The sequence below is a fragment of the Ranitomeya variabilis genome, chromosome 5, assembly GCF_051348905.1.
Source record: "Ranitomeya variabilis isolate aRanVar5 chromosome 5, aRanVar5.hap1, whole genome shotgun sequence".
Lineage (NCBI taxonomy): Eukaryota > Metazoa > Chordata > Amphibia > Anura > Dendrobatidae > Ranitomeya > Ranitomeya variabilis.
In genome coordinates, this window is record NC_135236.1 from 372,819,705 (window position 1) to 372,839,990 (window position 20,286).

At 43.5% G+C, this 20,286-nt stretch overlaps 1 protein-coding gene across 1 annotated transcript in view; it reads right to left on the minus strand.

Annotated features, from left to right (window-relative positions):
* The window catches only part of ASB15 (ankyrin repeat and SOCS box containing 15), a 129,244-nt gene that overhangs the window by 70,183 nt on the left and 38,775 nt on the right, over nucleotides 1-20,286 (minus strand). The gene's annotated exons all lie outside the window — the stretch shown is intronic.

Sequence of the window (20,286 nt, forward strand, 5' to 3'; positions counted from 1 at the left end):
AATTTTCCCACGCAGCGGTGCCGCAAGTGACAGTATGAACTCTGCACTCACATTCACAGTATCACCGGAACCCCTGAAGAGCGATCGCATCTAACTATGTGACACCTCTTCACGGGAGATCATCGCGGGACACTTGTTATTAAATGGATTACACTGGATCACGGAGTATACTGTTGGTTTATTATTTTTATTTTTTTACAGGTGATTGATGGCTTCGGGGACTAGGTCATTGGTGAGTATGTACTGTATGTTGTATGTACTGTATGTCTATGTGTGTTTTTCTTTGTTGTTTTTTTTTTTTTACACTTGAGTACACTCTGCCCACACACTCTTCCTCCTCCCGATCTGCAGCGTTTCTCACAGGAAACTCCGTAGCAAATTTGCAGATCTTTTTAAACCTGCAGTTTTGCCTGACACAATGGAAGTCAATGGGTGCAGAAACGCTGCAGATCAGCAAAAAGAATTGACATGCTGCGGAAAATAAAACGCTGCAAATCCGCGCATTTTTTTCCACAGCATGTGCACACCAATTGTCAATTTCCCATTGTTTAACATTGCTTGTGCATTACACTGCAGATTTGATGTAATTCCACGAGTTCAAAAATGCTGCGAATCCGCATCAAAATCCGCAACGTGTGCACATAGCCTAAGAGCTGTGCACAACATCTGATCAATGGCATGCAATGTGTGAGTGAGAAAATCATTGTGATCAGTGGAACCAGGTAGTATGGCCCCAGGAAAACAAAAATATGGTGGAACTGTTGCTACCAGTCGAGGTGTCACTATAAAAAGAAACAGTCCACGCTCTATAGTCTAAAAGGCCAAGTGCACATTTTGTGCAGGCATCTCCCCAAATGAAACATCTCCGCGTGTGTTAAAGGCGTTGTGTACAAATGCGATCCCTAGCCTTATTTGATCAGATATGATCAGAACTCCATAAGGATGTGGCAATATAATTGTTTTTATTCCAAAGTTTGTTTTTGAGGTAAAAGGAGTACGGTATTTTTCAGTGACATAATTTTGCCGTATATATTTTTTATTTAGTAACTTGTATTAATGTCATATATGGAAGGAATGGAAAAATAATAATTTTAATAATTATGCCTTTTATTAGATTTGTTTACTGTTCATCTTATAATAATAAAAGAATCTTAACAAAATACTTTAGCATTCCCCATTCTTGTTTTACAGCATTTTTTCAATACTTTTTATTATTATTTTTTTTTAGTAAACTTACTTTATTAAATAGCCGATGTAGTCCAAGCCACTAAGCTCAGTGATTGACTGCAGTGCTGTTTACAAGACATCACCACTTCTGCCAATCAACAAACATCACTGAAGTGGCAGACATACAGCGGGTAGTAAAGCTCAGTTTGGGATTTTATACATATCTTAGCCTAAGGCCAGAGTCACACACAAGGTATAAAAATACGGTCTGTTTTTTTTTTTTTAATTCGTTTAAATACGGTCTGTTTTTGATGGCCGAGATACGCAGAAAATTTCCTGAACAGTGATCTGTATTCAATGTGAGGATGCGATTTTTTTCTCCAAAAATTAACCGTGTCATCCGTATGGCATCTGTACGGTGAGATTTTCTCGCCGGCTTGCAAAACGGACATAGAATGGATCTTGGGCCTCAAATATTCGCAAAAACATATATACTATCTAAATATATATATATATATATATATATATATATATATATATATATATATATATATATATATATATATATATATATATATACACTCACCGGCCACTTTATTAGGTACACCTGTCCAACTTTTTGTTAACACTTAATTTCTAATCAGCCAATCACATGGCGGCAACTCAGTGCATTTAGGCATGTAGACATGGTCAAGACAATCTCCTGCAGTTCAAACCGAGCATCAGTATGGGGAAGAAAGGTGATTTGAGTGCCTTTGAACGTGGCATGGTTGTTGGTGCCAGAAGGGCTGGTCTGAGTATTTCAGAAACTGCTGATCTACTGGGATTTTCACGCACAACCATCTCTAGGGTTTACAGAGAATGGTCCGAAAAAGAAAAAAAATCCAGTGAGCGGCAGTTCTGTGGGCGGAAATGCCTTGTTGATGCCAGAGGTCAGAGGAGAATGGGCAGACTGGTTCGAGCTGATAGAAAGGCAACAGTGACTCAAATCGCCACCCGTTACAACCAAGGTAGGCCTAAGAGCATCTCTGAACGCACAGTGCGTCGAACTTTGAGGCAGATGGGCTACAGCAGCAGAAGACCACACCGGGTACCACTCCTTTCAGCTAAGAACAGGAAACTGAGGCTACAATTTGTACAAGCTCATCGAAATTGGACAGTAGAAGATTGGAAAAACGTTGCTTGGTCTGATGAGTCTCGATTTCTGCTGCGACATTCGGATGGTAGGGTCAGAATTTGGCGTAAACAACATGAAAGCATGGATCCATCCTGCCTTGTATGGAGCATCTTTGGGATGTGCAGCCGACAAATCTGCGGCAACTGTGTGATGCCATCATGTCAATATGGACCAAAATCTCTGAGGAATGCTTCCAGCACCTTGTTGAATCTATGCCACGAAGAATTGAGGCAGTTCTGAAGGCAAAAGGGGGTCCAACCCGTTACTAGCATGGTGTACCTAATAAAGTGGCCGGTGAGTGTATATATATACATACATATATTTATATTTGATATAGCGCTGGTTAGCAGAAAAGCCGGTAATTCATTTGCCGGCTTTTGCGATCTCCTTCCCAAACCCGACAGGATATGAGACATGGTTTACATACAGTAAACCATTTCATATCCCTTATTTTTTTACATATTCCGCACTACTGTTAGAAGTGTCTGTGTGCAAAATTTGGGGGCTCTAGCTGTTAACCCCTTCCCGACCTTTGACGCCACATAGGCGTCATGAAAGTCGGTGCCAATCCGACCTGTGACGCCTATGTGGTGTCATGGAGGGATTGCGTCCCTGCAGATCGGGTGAAAGGGTTAACTCCAATTTCACCCGATCTGCAGGGACAGGGGGAGTGGTGCTTCAGCCCAGGGGGGGTGGCTTCACCCCCCCGTGGCTACGATCGCTCTGATTGGCTGTTGAAAGTGAAACAGCCAATCAGAGAAATCTGTAATATTTCACCTATGAAAATTGGTGACCCCGATCTGTCCCCCCCACCGCCACCGATCTCCTCTCCATCCTGTCATGTCCCCTGCTCCCCTCCGTCCACCTGTCCGCTCCCCCCATCCTCCTGTCTGCTCCCCTGTGCTCCGATCCCCCCCCCGTGCTCCGATCCCACCCCCCGTACTTACCGAGCTCGGATGTCCCTCCCGGTGTCTGTCCGTCTTCTCCATGGGCGCCGCCATCTTTCAAAATGGCGGGCGCATGCTCAGTGCGCCCGCCGAATCTGCCAGCCGGCAAATTCTTTCCAGGTACATTTTGATCGCTGTGATAGGTTCTATCACAGAGATCAAAATAAAAAAAATAGTAAATAAACCCCCCCTTTATCACCCCCATAGGTAGGGAACATAAAAAAATAAACAAAATATATTTATTTTTATTTTTCCACCAGGGTTAGGGCTAGGGTTGCACTTAGGGTTAGGGTTGCACTTAGGGTTAGGGTTGCACTTAGGGTTAGGGTTGCACTTAGGGTTAGGGTTGCACTTAGGGTTAGGGTTGCACTTAGGGTTAGGGTTAGAATTAGGGTTAGGGTTAGAATTAGGGTTAGAATTAGGGTTAGAATTAGGGTTAGAATTAGGCTTAGAATTAGGCTATGTGCACACGGTGCGGATTTGGCTGGGGATTCGTAGCAGTTTTCCATCATGTTTACAGTACCACGTAAACCTATGGAAAACCAAAACCGCAGTGCCCATGGTGTGGAAAATACCGCGCAGAAAGGCTGCGTTGTATTTTCCGCAGCATGTCAATTCTTTGTGCGGATTCCGTAGCGTTTTACACCTGCTCCATAATAGGAATCCGCAGGTGAAATCCGCACAAAAAACACTGTAAATCTGCGGTAAATCCGCAGGTTAAGCACAGTGCGTTTTACCTGCGGATTTTTCAAAACCGGTGCGGAAAAATCCGCACACAAATCCGCAACGTGGGCACATAGCCTTAGGGTTACGGTTGGAATTAGAGTTAGGGTTGGAATTAGGGTTAAGATTAGGGTTAGGGGTGTGTTGGGGTTAGGGTTATGGTTATGGTTGGAATTAGGGGAGGCTGAAAGAAATTTTTGTGAAAAAAGGGTACTTTTTCATTTTTATGGATCAATTTGTGAAGCACCTGAGGGTTTAAAGTGCTCACTATGCATCTAGATAGATGGAGCTAATTTTTCATTCAAAAAGTCAAATGGCGCTCCTTCCCTTCCGAGCCTTACCGTGTGCCCAAACAGTGGTTTACCCCCACATGTGAGGTATCAGTGTACTTAGGAGAAATTGCCCAACAAATTTTAGGATCCATTTTATCCTGTTGCCCATGTGAAAATGAAAAAATTGAGGCTGAAAAAATTTTTTGTGAAAAAAAAAAGGACTTTTTCATTTTTACGGATCAATTTGTGAAGCACCTGATGGTTTAAAGTGCTCACTATGCATCTAGATAAGTTCCTTGGGGGGTCTAGTTTCCAAAATGGGGTCACTTGTGGGGGACCTCCAATGTTTAGGCACACAGGGGCTCTCCAAACGCGACATGGTGTCTGCTAAAGATTGGAGACAATTTTTTATTCAAAAAGTCAAATGGCGCTCCTTCCCTTCCGAGCCCTGTCGTGTGCCCAGACAGTGGTTCCCCCCACATATGGGGTATCAGCGTACTCAGGACAAATTGGACAACTACTTTCAGGGTCCAGTTTCTCCTTTTACCCTTGGAAAAATAAAAAATTTGTTGCTAAAAGATCATTTTTGTGACTAAAAATTTAAATGTTCATTTTTTCCTTCCATGTTGCTTCTGCTGCTGTGAAACACCTGAAGGGTTAATAAACTTCTTGAATGTGGTTTTGAGCACCTTGAGGGGTGCCGTTTTTAGAATGGTGTCACTTTTGGGTATTTTCAGCCATACAGACCCCTCAAACTGACTTCAAATGTGAGGTGGTCCCTAAAAAAAAATGGTTTTGTAAATTTTGTTGTAAAAATGAGAAATCACTGGTCAAATTTTAACCCTTATAACTTCCTAGCAAAAAAAGATTTTGTTTCCAAAATTGTGCTGATGTAAAGTAGACATGTGGGAAATGTTACTTATTAACTATTTTGTGTCACATAACTCTCTGGTTTAACAGAATAAAAATTCAAAATTTGAAAATTGCGAAATTCAGTCAGTAAGGTCAAAATAGGCTGGGTCATGAAGGGGTTAAAATAAAGGGTTAAATCGCAGAAAAACTGGCGTGGGCTCCCACAACATTTTCTCCGCCAGAGTGGTAAAGCCAGTGACTGAGGGCAGATAAAGACATCTGCCCCCCAGCCACCCCAGAAAAGGCACATCTGGAAGATGCGCCTATTCTGGCACTTGGCCACTCTCTTCCTACTCCCATATAGCGGTGGGATATGGGGTAATAAAGGGTTAATGTCACCTTGCTATTGTAAGGTGACATTAAGCCAGGTTAATAATGGAGAGATGTCAATAAGACACCTACCCATTATTAATCCTATGTTCATAAAGGGTTAAAAAAAACCACACACATTAGGAAAAAAGTATTTTAATGAAATAAAGACACATGGTGTTGTAATAGTTTATTAAATGCTCAATCCAATTGACGACCCTTGTCACCTGAAAAAAAGTTAAAATAAAAAAACAACAATATCCCATACCTCTCCGTCGTTACAGTCAAGTCCCACGATGTAAATCCATCAGAAGGGGTTAAATAATTTTACAAGCAGGAGCCTGCTAATGCAGCTGTGCTCCTGCCTGTAAAAACTAGGGAATGAATGGAAAGCAAGGTAACGTAGCATCGTACACTTGCGGTGCTGCGCCCCCTGCTGGCATAAACTCATATGAACTCGAGTGTGGGAATTTTTCTGAATATTTTCTCACGACAATATACTACGTGGCTAGGCAATATACTATGTGGCTGCGCAATATACTACGTGGCTGGGCAATATACTATGTGGACATGCATATTCTAGAATACCCGATGCGTTAGAATCGGGCCACCATCTAGTATATATATATATGTGTGTATGTGTATGTGTGTGTGTGTGTGTGTGTGTGTGTGTGTGTGTGTGTGTGTGTGTGTGTGTGTGTGTGTGTGTGTGTGTGTGTGTGTGTGTGTGTGTGTGTGTGTGTGTGTGTATATATATATATTATATATACATACATATACATACATACATATATATATACATATATATATATACACAGGTCCTTCTCAAAAAATTAGCATATAGTGTTAAATTTCATTATTTACCATAATGTAATGATTACAATTAAACTTTCATATATTATAGATTCATTATCCACCAACTGAAATTTGTCAGGTCTTTTATTGTTTTAATACTGATGATTTTGGCCTACAACTCCTGATAACCCAAAAAACCTGTCTCAATAAATTAGCATATTTCAACCGTCCAATCAAATAAAAGTGTTTTTTAATAACAAACAAAAAAAACATCAAATATTAATGTTCAGTTATGCACTCAATACTTGGTCGGGAATCCTTTGGCAGAAATGACTGCTTCAATGCGGCGTGGCATGGAGGCAATCAGCCTGTGACACTGCTGAGATGTTATGGAGGCCCAGGATGCTTCAATAGCGGCCTTAAGCTCATCCAGAGTGTTGGATCTTGCGTCTCTCAACTTTCTCTTCACAATATCCCACAGATTCTCTATGGGGTTCAGGTCAGGAGAGTTGGCAGGCCAATTGAGCACAGTAATACCATGGTCAGTAAACCATTTACCAGTGGTTTTGGCACTGTGAGCAGGTGCCAGGAAGCATGAAGTGCTCCAAAATCTCCTGATAGCTAGCTGCATTGACCCTGCCCTTGATGAAACACAGTGGACCAACACCAGCAGCTGACATGGCACCCCACACCATCACTGACTGGGTACTTGACACTGGACTTCAGGCATTTTGGCATTTCCTTCTCCCCAGTCTTCCTCCAGACTCTGGCACCTTGATTTCCGAATGACATGCAAAATTTGCTTTCATCAGAAAAAAGTACTTGGGACCACTTAGCAACAGTCCAGTGCTGCTTCTCTGTAGCCCAGGTCAGGCGCTTCTGCCGCTGTTTATGGTTCAAAAGTGTCTTTACCTGGGGAATGCGGCACCTGTAGCCCATTTCCTGCACACGCCTGTGCACGGTGGCTCTGGATGTTTCCACACCAGACTCAGTCCACTGCTTCCTCAGGTTCCCCAAGGTCTGGAATCGGTCCTTCTCCACAATCTTCCTCAGGGTCCGGTCACCTCTTCTCGTTGTACAGCGTTTTCTGCCACATTGTTTCCTTCCAACAGACTTACCATTGAGGTGCCTTGATACAGCACTCTGGGAACAGCCTATTTGTTGAGAAATTTCTTTCTGGGTCTTACCCTCTTGCTTGAGGGTGTCAATGATGGCCTTCTTGACATCTGTCAGGTCGCTAGTCTTACCCATGATGGGGGTTTTGAGTAATGAACCAGGCAGGGAGTTTTTAAAAGCCTCAGGTATCTTTTGCATGTGTTTAGAGTTAATTAGTTGATTCAGAAGATTAGGGTAATAGGTCGTTTAGAGAACCTTTTCTTGATATGCTAATTTATTGAGACAGGTTTTTTGGGTTATCAGGAGTTGTAGGCCAAAATCATCAGTATTAAAACAATAAAAGACCTGACAAATTTCAGTTGGTGGATAATGAATCTATAATATATGAAAGTTTAATTGTAATCATTACATTATGGTAAATAATGAAATTTAACACTATATGCTAATTTTTTGAGAAGGACCTGTATACATCGGTATATAGTCAGTGAGACTACATACTACATACCTATACTATGTGTAGACTCTCTATTCTATCCTGACCTGTCAGTGTGATTTTACTGTACACCGCGCTGAATTGCCGGCTTTTCTATAGAACACCGGTGCGTATTTCTCGCAAGTCACACTGATGGTCCGTGTGTAATCCGTTTTTTTCTCGCACCTATAGACTTGCGTTGGTGATCCTCAGCCAAGATACGCTGACAATCGCAGCATGCTGCGATTTCACTCGGATCCCAAATACGGCCGAGAAAACAACGGATAATAGGAGCTGCCCCACAGATTAACATTGGGCCGAGTGCTATGCGATTTTTTTATCGGATTGCACTCGGCTGTATTACGGTCTAGTGTGACTCCGGCCTTAAGGGTTACAAATAGATACATAGTTATTAAGGTTGAAGGAAGACTGTAAGTCCATCTAGTTCAACCCATAGCCTAACCTAACATGCCCTAACATGTTGATCCAGGGGAAGGCAAAAAAAACCCATGTGGCAAAGAGTAACTCCACCATGGGGAAAAAAATTCATTCCCGACTCCACATACGGCAATCAGACTAGTTCCCTGGATCAACGCCTTATCAAGGAATCTAGTGTATATACCCTGTAACATTATACTTTTCCAGAAAGGTATCCAGTCCCCTCTTAAATTTAAGTAATGAATCACTCATTACAACATCATACGGCAGAGAGTTCCATAGTCTCACTGCTCTTACAGTAAAGAATCCGCGTCTGTTATTATGCTTAAACCTTCTTTCCTCCAGACGTAGAGGATGCCCCCTTGTCCCTGTCTCAGGTCTATGATTAAAAAGATCATCAGAAAGGTCTTTGTACTGTCCCCTCATATATTTATACATTAAAATAAGATCACCCCTTAGTCTTCGTTTTTCCAAACTAAATAGCCCCAAGTGTAATAACCTATCTTGGTATTGCAGACCCCTCAGTCCTCTAATAACCTTGGTTGCTCTTCTCTGCACCCGCTCCAGTTCAGCTATGTCTTTCTTATACACCGGAGACCAGAACTGTGCACAGTATTCTAAGTGTGGTCGAACTAGTGACTTGTATAGAGGTAAAATTATGTTCTCCTCATGAGCATCTATGCCTCTTTTAATACATCCCATTATTTTATTTGCCTTTGTAGCAGCTGCCTGACACTGGCCACTGAATATGAGTTTGTCATCCACCCATACACCCAGGTCTTTTTCATTGACGGTTTTGCCCAGAGTTTTAGAATTAAGCACATAGTTATACATCTTATTACTTCTACCCAAGTGCATGACCTTACATTTATCCCCATTAAAGCTCATTTGCCATTTATCAGCCCAAGCTTCTAGTTTACATAAATCATCCTGTAATATAAAATTGTCCTCCCCTGTATTGATTACCCTGCAGAGTTTAGTGTCATCTGCAAATATTGAAATTCTACTCTGAATGCCCCCTACAAGGTCATTAATAAATATGTTAAAAAGAAGAGGGCCCAATACTGACCCCTGTGTGTTATGGTTCTCAATGGCAAGAGAACATAGCCCAGCAAACATAAGAACTAGCTCTTGGAAGGATGGAAACTAAACTGACCATGAACTAAACCTGCCGCACAACTAACAGTAGCCGGGTAGCGTAGCCTGCGTTTTATCCCTAGACGCCCAGCGCCGGCCGGAGGACTAACTAATCCTGGCAGAGGAAAATATAGTCCTGGCTCACCTCTAGAGAAATTTCCCCGAAAGGCAGACAGAGGCCCCCACAAATATTGGCGGTGATGTTAGATGAAATGACAAACGTAGTATGAAAATAGGTTTAGCAAAATTGAGGTCCGCTTACTAGATAGCAGGAAGACAGAAAGGACACTTTCATGGTCAGCTGAAAACCCTATCAAAACACCATCCTGAAATTACTTTAAGACTCTAGTATTAACTCATAACATCAGAGTGGCAATTTCAGATCACAAGAGCTTTCCAGACACAGAAACGAAACTACAGCTGTGAACTGGAACAAAATGCAAAAACAAACAAGGACTAAAGTCCAACTTAGCTGGGAGTTGTCTAGCAGCAGGAACATGCACAGAAAGGCTTCTGATTACAATGTTGACCGGCATGGAAGTGACAGAGGAGCAAGGCTAAATAGCGACTCCCACATCCTGATGGAAACAGGTGAACAGAGAGGATGATGCACACCAGTTCAATTCCACCAGTGGCCACCGGGGGAGCCCAAAATCCAATTTCACAACACCTGTGGTACCCCACTGCTAACCGTGACCCAGTCCGAGTGTGCTCCATTAATAACCACCCTTTGTTTCCTATCCCTGAGCCAACTCTCAACCCACTTACACATATTTTCCCCTATCCCCATTACTCTCATTTTATGTAACAACCTTTTGTGTGGCACCATGTCAAAAGCTTTGGAAAAGTCCATATATACTACGTCCACTGGGTTCCCTTGGTCTAGTCCGGAACTTACCTCTTCATAGAAGCTGATCAAATTAGTCTGACATGAACGGTCCCTAGTAAACCCGTGCTGATACTGGGTCATGAGGTTATTCCTCTTCAGATACTCCAGCATAGCATCCCTTAGAATGCCCTCCAGGATTTTACCCACAGTAGAGGTTAAGCTTCCTGGCCTATAATTACCGAGTTCAGTTTTTGCCCCTTTTTTGAATATTGGCACCAATAAGTTGAAACAGGAAAACCCCTTCAAAGGTCATCAATACCTTTGCAACAAATTTATTACTCTTCCAATACAACAATAAGAAAATTAGAAATATTGCAAATAAATAAGCTAAGTCTGTGTAGTATGTTCCTGCAGTCAAACAATCTATAAAACTGTCATATTATTTAACCTGTTTCGGTTTAACCCCTTGCCGACCTTTGACTCAGCGTATGCGTCATGAAAACCTGTGCCAATCCGACCTGTGACGCAGCATATGCGTCATGGTCGGATCGCGCTCCTGCAGGCCGGGTGAAAGGGTTAACTGTAACTTCACCCGACCTGCAGGGACAGGGGGAGTGGTACTTGAGCCCGGGGGTGGCTTCGCCCCCCCGTGGCTACGATCGCTCTGATTGGCTGTTGAAAGTGACGTTTCACTTTCAATCAGAGCGATAGTAATATTTCACCAATGAAAATTGATGAAATATTACAATCCAGCCATGGCCGAGGCTGCAATAGCATCAGTCATGGCTGGAGATCGCGTTCTGCCCCCGATCTCCTCCCCACCGTCCTGTCATCTGCTGTCCTCTGCTCCCCCCGTCCTCCTGTCCGCTCCCCCCGCAGTCCGATCTGCCCCCCCCGCTGTCCGATTCCCCCCTCATACTTACCGACCTCCGGTGTCCCTCCCAGTGTCTGTCCGTCTGCTCCATGGGCGCCGCCATCTTCCAAAATGGCGGGCACATACGCAGTGTGCCCGCCGAATCTGACGGCTGGCAGATTCGTTCCAGGTACATTTTGATCGTTGTGATAGGTTCTATCACAGCAATCAAAATAAAAAAAATAATAAATAAACCCCCCCTTTATCACCCCCATAGGTAGGGACAATAATAAAATAAAGAAAAAATATTTACTTTTATTTTTCCACTAGGGTTAGGGTTAGAGCTAGGGTTAGGGTTAGGCTACTTTCACACTAGCATTGTGTGACGGCCGTCGAAATGCTTCGTTTTGGAGAAAAAACGCATCCTGCAAAGCTGCCCGCAGGATGTGTTTTTTCTCCATAGAATTGCATTAGTGACGCATTGTGACGGAGTGCCACACGTCGCAACCGTCGTGCGACGGTTGCGTCATGTTTTGGCGGACCGTCGGCACAAAAAAACATTACATGTAACTTTTTTTGCTCGTCGTTTCCGCCATTTTTGACCGCGCATGCGCGGCCGAAACTCCGCGCTCTCCTCCCCGGACATTACAATGGGGTAGCGTATGCGTTGAAAAACTGCATCCGCTGCTCCCGTTGTGCATTTATTTCACAACATGCGTCGGTACGTCGGGCCGACGCATGGCGACGGCCCCGTATCGACGCTAGTGTGAAAGTAGCCTTAGGGTTAGGGCTAGGGTTAGAATTAGGCTATGTGCACACTGTGCGAATTTGGCAGCGGATCCGCAGCGGATTGGCCGCTGCGGATTCATAGCAGTTTTCTATCAGATTTACAGTAGCATGTAAACCTATGGAAAACCAAATCCGCTGTGCCCATGGTCCGGAAAATACCACACGGAAACGCTGCGTTGTATTTTCTGCACTCAATTATTTGTGCGGAATCCGCAGCGTTTTACACCTGTTCCTCAATAGGAATCCGCAGGTGAAATCCTCACAAAAAACACTGGAAATCTGTGGTAAATCCGCAGGTAAAACGCAGTGCGCTTTACCTGCGGATTTTTCAAAAACTGTGCGGAAAAATCCTCACACGAATCCACAACGTGGGCACATAGCCTTAGGATTAGGGTTGGAATTAGAGTTAGGGTTGGAATTGGGGTTAGTGTTGGAAATAGGGTTAAGATTAGGGTTCGGGGTGTGTTAGGGTTAGGCTTGTGGTTAGGGTTAGGGGTGTGTTGGGGCTAGTGTTGGAGTTAGAATTGAGGGGTTTCCACTGTTTAGGCACATCAGGGGTCTCCAAACGTGACATGGCACCACCATTGATTTTCAGCCAATCTTGCGTTCAAAAAGACAAATGGTGCTCCCTCCCTTCCGAGCCCCAACATGCGCCTAAACAGTGGTTTACCCAAACATATCGGTTATCACCGTACACAGAAAAAATTGCACAACAACTTTGGGGGTCTAATTTCTCCTGTTACCCTTGGGAAAATAAAAAAATGGGGGGCTAAAAACTTATTTATTTTTGTGGAAAAAAAAAGATTTTTTATTTTCACGGCTCTGCGTTATAAATTTCTGTGAAGCACTTGGGGGATTAAAGTGCTCAACACACATCTAGATAAGTTCCTTGGGGGTCTAGTTTCCAAAATGGGGTCCCTTTTAGGGGGTTTCTACTGTTAAAGCACATCAGTGGCTCTGCAAATGCAATGCGACGCCAGCAGACCATTCCATCAAAGTCTGCATTTCAAAACGTCACTACTTCCCTTCCAAGCCCTGACGTGTGCCCAAACAGTGGTTTACCCCCACATATGGGGTATCAGCATGCTCAGGACAAACTGGGCAACAAATATTGGGGTCCAATTTCTCCTGTTACCCTTGTGAAAATAAAAAATTGCTTGCTAAAACATAATTTTTGAGGAAAGAAAAATGATTTTTTTATTTTCACAGCTCTGCGTTGTAAACTTCTGTGAAGCACTTGGGGGTTCAAAGTGCTCACCACACATCTAGATTAGTTCCATGGGAGGTCTAGTTTCAAAAATGGGGTCACTTGTGGGGGAGCTCCAATGTTTAGGCACACAGGGGCTCTCCAAACGCGACATGGTGTCCGCTAACGATTGGAGCTAATTTTTCATTCAAAAAGTCAAATGGCGCTCCTTCCCTTCCGAGCCTTGCCGTGTGCCCAAACAGTGGTTTACCCCCACATGTTAGGTATCAGTGTACTCAGGAGAAATTACCCAATAAATTTTAGGATCCCTTTTATCCTGTTGTCCATGAGAAAATGAACAAATTGAGGCTAAAAGAAATTTTTTGTGAAAAAAATTACTTTTTCATTTTTACGGATCAATTTGTGAAGCACCTGGGGGTTCAAAGTGCTCACTATGCATCTAGATAAGTTCCTTGAGGGGTCTAGTTTCTAAAATGGGGTCACTTGTGAGGGATCTCCATTGTTTAGGCACACAGGGGCTCTCCAAACGTGACATGGTGTCCGCTAACGATTGGAGCTAATTTTTCATTCAAAAGTCAAACGGCGCTCCTTCCCTTCCGAGCCTTGCCGTGTGCACAAACAGTGGTTTGTGACCACATATGAGGTATCGGTGTACTCAGGATAAATTGCCCAACACATTTCAGGATCCATTTTATCCTGTTGCCCATGTGAAAATGAAAAAATTGAGGCTAAAAGAATTTTTTGGTGAAAAAAAAGTACTTTTTAATTTTTACGGATCAATTTGTGAAGCACCTGGGGGTTCAAAGTGCTCACTATGCATCTAGATAAGCTCCTTGGGGGGTTTAGTTTCCAAAATGGGGTCACTTGTGGGGGACCTCCAATGTTTAGGCACACAGGGGCTCTCCAAACGCGACATGGTGTCCGCTAAAGATTGGAACCAATTTTTCATTGAAAAATTCAAATGGCGCTCCTTCCCTTCCGAGCCCTGTCGTGCGCCCAAACAGTGGTTCCCCCCCACATATGGGGTATCGGCATACTCAGGACAAATTATACAATAACTTTTGGGGTCCAGTTTCTCCTTTTACCCTTGGGAAAATAAAAAAATTGTTGCTAAAATATCATTTTTATGACTAAAAAGTTAAATGTTCATTTTTTCCTTCCATGTTGCTTCTGCGGCTGTGAAGCACCTGAAGGGTTAATAAACTTCTTGAATGTGGTTTTGAGCACCTTGAGGGGTGCAGTTTTTAGAATGGTGTCACTTTTGGGTATTTTCAGCCATATAGACCCCTCAAACTGACTTCAAATGTGAGGTGGTCCCTAAAAAAATGGTTTTGTAAATTTTGTTGTAAAAATGAGAAATCGCTGGTCAAATTTTAACCCTGATAACTTCCTAGCAAAAATAAATTTTGTTTCCAAAATTGTGCTGATGTAAAGTAAACATGTGGGAAATGTTATTTATTAACTATTTTGTGTCACATAACTCTCTGGTTTAACAGAATAAAAATTTAAAATTTGAAAAAAAAATTTCACAAATAAACGCAAAAGTTATCGACCTAAATTTACCACTAACATAAAGCCCAATATGTCACGAAAAACAATCTCAGAATCACTAGGATCCGTTGAAGCGTTCCAGAGTTATTACCTCATAAAGGGATACTGGTCAGAATTGCAAAAAACGGCCAGGTCATTAAAGTCAAAGTAGGCTGGGTCATGAAGGGGTTAATAATATGACAGTTTTAAAAATTAAATTCTAAAAATAAAAAAACAACAAAAATATAGCTTTTTTGTCATACTGACACACAAAACATGGAAAAAAACAAGCTCTCATATAGCTCTGTTAAAAAAATAAAAAAAAGTTAGAGTAAGAATGGAAAAACAAATTATTATTTGTAAAAAAATTATTTGTGTGCAAAAGTAGCAAAACATAAAGAAACCTATATAAATCTGGTATCACAGCAATTATAATGTACCGAAGAATAATGTTGCCTAATCATTTTTGACGTATGGCCAATGCAGTGAAAAAAAAAAACATTTATGAATTTTTAGTTTTCGTTCAATCTCCCACTAAAAATAAAAGTGTCAAAAAAATTTGAATTATTTCAAAATGGTACCAATAAAAACGTCAACTCATCCCTCAAAAAACAAAGCCCCGACACACCTCATCCAGTGAAAAAATCAAAAAGGGGTATAGCTCTCAGATTATGGGTAACAGACAACGGGGTAAAACGTTTAAATAACATAGCATCCCTTATTACATCGCATCCTCTAGTTATGTCTAGCACCATCCCATTATTATATAGTATAATTTCGTTATGTATACCACCATCCTTTACATAGCATATTCTCTTGTTTTTTGTCATTCAAACAGTCCTCTCTGGATTAGATTGAGTCCTCTCTTGTTAACACTGAAAAGCAAAGCCACAAAGAGGACTAAAAATCCTCCAAAAATAAAAGCAGAAAAAAGGGCAGCGATGTTTACCTGCCCAGGTCTCCAAACAAATGCACTATCAGGATGCAGTGGATCCATGTAGTTAAGATGACGGCACCACAGGTGCCAAAATACTGATGAGACAACCACTCACGGCCTACCAGTCCATGAAGAGGGTGGTTGCTTGATCTATCATTGCACAATAGAGGCTTGGATGGGGTGCTGTCTTTTTTTCTGCTGTTTTTTTTTAATTTGTTGAGGATTTTTAGTCCTCTTTTTGTGGCTTTGCTTTTTTAGGACTCGCAAGCGTGAGGACCCTTGGCGCAGGTTGTGAGCTTGCATATCTTGGCCAAAATATTGACTAATATCTCACATATTTTTATGTGTATTTTCTGCACTATATTTTTCAGGGTGCAGCCGGACCCATTTGGTCTTGTAAACTATGGTGTCTGTTCACATGGGATACATTTGGATAGCGCTGAACAGCCCGCCTGATCGAATAGTATGGGCGTCACTAATAGGCTGTTAACCTGGATGTTGTGCATTACCTATATGTGAACAGCGCCCCATACAACCCTCCATTGTACAATAATATACCAAGCAACCACCCCCTCCATGGATTGGTAGGCCATGAGTGGTTGTTTTATCTGTATTTTTGCACCTGTGTTGCTGTAATTTTAACTATGTGGGTGCGCTGAATCCTGTGCATTTGTTTGGAGACCTGGGCAAGTAAACATCACTGCCTTTTTTTTCTGCTGTTTCCTCTCATGTTAACCATAAAATCACTGCTGATGATGCATCATCCTACCAGAAAACCAGTCCATAAGCCTCCTCCATCAGAAAAGCTTTCCCATATTCCATCAGCAGTCCATTTATGTCATATCTAACAAGAGAGAACGCTATAAGATAAAGACAGAGAAAAATAAGATATAAGTCCAATATGTAAGGGACAGCATTATACATAATAAGAGAGGGCACTGTGTAATAAGAGGTGGTGCCATAAATATGAGGGGAAACTATGTAATATACAGTCATGGCCGAAAGTGTCGGCACCCTTGAAATTGTTCCAGAAAATGAAGTATTTGTCACATAAAATTATTACAGATACTCATATTTTGTTGTATACATATTTATCTCCCTTCAGTGTATTGGAACAACACAAAAAAAGGCAAATCTGGCATAATTTCACACAAAACCCCAAAATTGGGCTCGACAAAATTGTTGGCACCTTTACAAAATTGTGAGTAAACAACTTTCTTTCAAGCTTATGATGCTTGTTCAAACTCACCTGTGAAAATTAACAGGTATTGGCAATATGAAAATCACACCCGAAACCAGATAAAAATGCGAGAAGTTGACTTAGGGTATGTTTCCATGGTCAGGATGGGCGGCGGTATCGCCGCAGCGGCGAAGCCGCTCGGCGCTAAGCCCCGCCCCCTTTCTGGGACGCGATCATGCCGGATGTGTTAACTCTTCACATCCGGGATGATCGCTCTCTCCCATAGGGCCCTGTGATATGCCTTGCGGGGACGCTGCGTCCCCGCAAGGTGTACGGACATGCTGCGATCTGAAAAGACGCGCAGCATGTCCGGAGTCGCAGGGCCGCCGCGTGCAGGTTTCCACGCATAGTGGAGACGGGATTTCATAAAATCCCCTCCACTATGCTGGAACATCTGGACGCTGCTTGTTTGACGCTGCAGCTCTGCGCAGCGTCAAACAAGCAGCGTTTCCTGACCGTGGAAACATACCCTTAATCTTTACATTGTGTATCTGTGTGTGCCTCATTAAGCATGGTGACCAGAATGAGGAGAAGAGAACTAGCTGAAAACTACCTGAGAACCAAAACTGCTGAAAAATATCAACAATCTCAAGGTTACAAGTCCATCTCCATAGATCTTGATGTTCCCTTGTCCATGGCGCGCAACATAATCAAGAAGTTTACAATCCATGGCACTGTAGCTAATCTCCCTGGACAGGGACGACAGATACAAATTGATGAAAGGTTGCAAGTCAGGATACACTGGATGGTGGATAAGAAGCTCCAATCAAGTTCCAAATAAATTCAAGCTGTCCTGCAGATGAAGCGATGGCCCGGGGACCACCACGGTGCAGGAAGACTACTGTACACAAGACGAGGTGCAAACAACAAAGGATAGATTTATTGGGAGACAGGGAATGGAAGGGACAAGGAAGATGCAAACGGGTTTACAATAGTAAAAGATAATGCACATGAGTCAACTTGTCTGTAAAATAGCACGATACTTAAGCAATTGCAAACTCAGAACCTATCTCATAATCAACTTTGCACAATGGAACATATATATATCGATGCTACTCTGCATATAGCCTCCCTGGCCTTTACTACACAGGCCACACGGCTACCGTGCTCTAACTGCTGAAGTCTGCACTAGGCCCTAACTGGTGCACCAGACAGGAACAGACTCACGGTGACGTTGGGGACACAGGTCCAGTCCCAGGGGGCCCCCGAAGTCCTTAACTGTGGTACACACGGGTTCCTGTCGGCTCTGTAAAGCGTGGTCTTCTCTTTGCTCCTGGAAACCGTAGGTCCCCTTCTCGCTATCTTCGTGGCTTCACAAACCAGCGCAGAACAGCCACCCTTTGCTGTAGCCGGGAACGTCTATTTAGCAAACGCAGTTCGTCTTAAGCTGTGTAATCTTTCCTGCAGCAAAAGTCTCTTCCTTGCAGATAGCAAAGCACCCAAAGTTCTCTCAGTTCCCTCTGGAAACTTCTCTCTCTACGCTGCTTCAGCTCCACCCCTTCACTCAGCCCTGAGCAGTCCATAGCAAAACAAGAGCAGGGGAGAACAGCAGAACATACCATCACATAGACAAGGGGGTGCAGCCTCTTAAAGTGACAGTGTGTTTCTTATTATGCATAACAGCACCACCCTCTTACATGCCTCCCTTCTTAATGTTGGTCGTCCTCGGCCATCACAGCTTCAGGGTAAAAGTATAATGGAGAAGACAACAAAGGTATACAAACAGACAGAGCACACTGTTCTACATATCGGACTGGTGGAACCCCTGCATTAGACCTCTGGGATCTCCGAAGCTCTTGGCTGTCAGGCAAGGCTTGACTATCTTCCAGAGGAACACTTGTTGCAGGGGACACTGTGAGCTCTTGTCTGGTCTCATCCTCACATGGCGGTACTGGTACATCCATGGGATTACCGTTTCTGGGCGGCTGAGGACCCCCTACTGTGTCAGGGACGGTCCACCACTCCTCATCGATTTGGCCATCAGGCATGACAGATTCAGGAGGTGGAGTGGCGCCTTCAGGCGACAATGGCGTAGAACAGACCTCAGACCGGCAAGGCCGCAGCATATTTCTGTGAAGTACTCTAGGGGCAGATGCCCCATTCTCAATCTGTACCTTGTAGACAGGGCCGTTAGCATACACTCTCTCGATAACCTTGTACGGCTGTACTTCCCATCTCTCACTTAGTTTTCCCTTGGGGCGTTTCTCTCTGACCAACACTCGGTCTCCAGGTTGGAGCGGTAACTCTTGAGTCGGTTTGCAGGCCGAATGTTCTTTTTCTTGCAGTTGCTGACCCGCCAACCGCCGTATCGTTTGCAAACGTTGTCGATGCTCTTTCACCCATGAGGTGACATTTCGCTCCATCAGCTCCTCTGGCTGTTCCAGATTCAGCTCCATGATCTCTCGTCCAGCTCTTCCAAACAACAGTAGATAGGGGGTGTAACCCGTGGTGGAGTGGACCCGATTGTTGTAGGTCCAGACCAATTCCGGCAGATAGTCTGGCCAACACACCTTCTTATCCTCTTCCAATGTTCTCAGCATCTGAAGCAAGGTTCTGTTAAAGCGTTCGCAAGCTCCATTGCCTTGAGGATGATAAGGGGTGGTCCGGGACCGCTCGATGCCATACATGCGATATAATTCTTCCATCACCTTGCCTTGGAAACACGCGCCTTGGTCGGAGTGGATGCGCTTTGGGCACCCATACACCCGGATGAAGTCTTGGCAGATGGCTCGCGCCGCCGATTCCGCAGTCTGGTCTCTAGTCGGGGTTACTACTGCGAACTTAGAAAAATGATCGGTCATCACCAAACAATATTGCAGCCCCCGGGCCGAGTGTCCCACGAGGAGATAGTCGATCATCAAGACTTCCAATGGCTCCTTAGTTTGTATGGTGTGGATGGGTGCCCTCTGTTCAGTACTCTTAATGAGGTCACATACTCGACACTGCCAGCAAACCTCTTCCACCACAAGCTCCAACCGAGGACAATAGACATGCCGCTGCAACCATTGGTAGGTCTTTGTGGAGCCAAAGTGCGCTCCGAATTCATGGGCTTCTTTAGCTATTTCTTGAGCCATTCTTCCTGGGATGACCACTTGCCACCTTACTTCCATATCTTTTGGCTGTTGCTTCTTACGATATAATACTGACTCTCTCACTTCCAGTCTATCCCACTGGTGCAACACACTCCTCATTTCAGAGTCCAGATCATCTCTTTCTTGTTTGCCAGGCTTCCGCTTTTGCGTTACCCACCATTTCATCTGTCTCAGCCCTTCGTCTTCATCCTGAACGTGTCCCCATTCTTCATTGGTTCTTCCCAGGGACCGAGGTAATGCGCAGGCCTCCCTTCTTGACTGGGCCACAACCATCGGGGGCTTGAACTTATTAAAGTCTGGGGTTTCCTCCTCTTCAAGTTGTTCATCAAGATCCCCCACTGGAG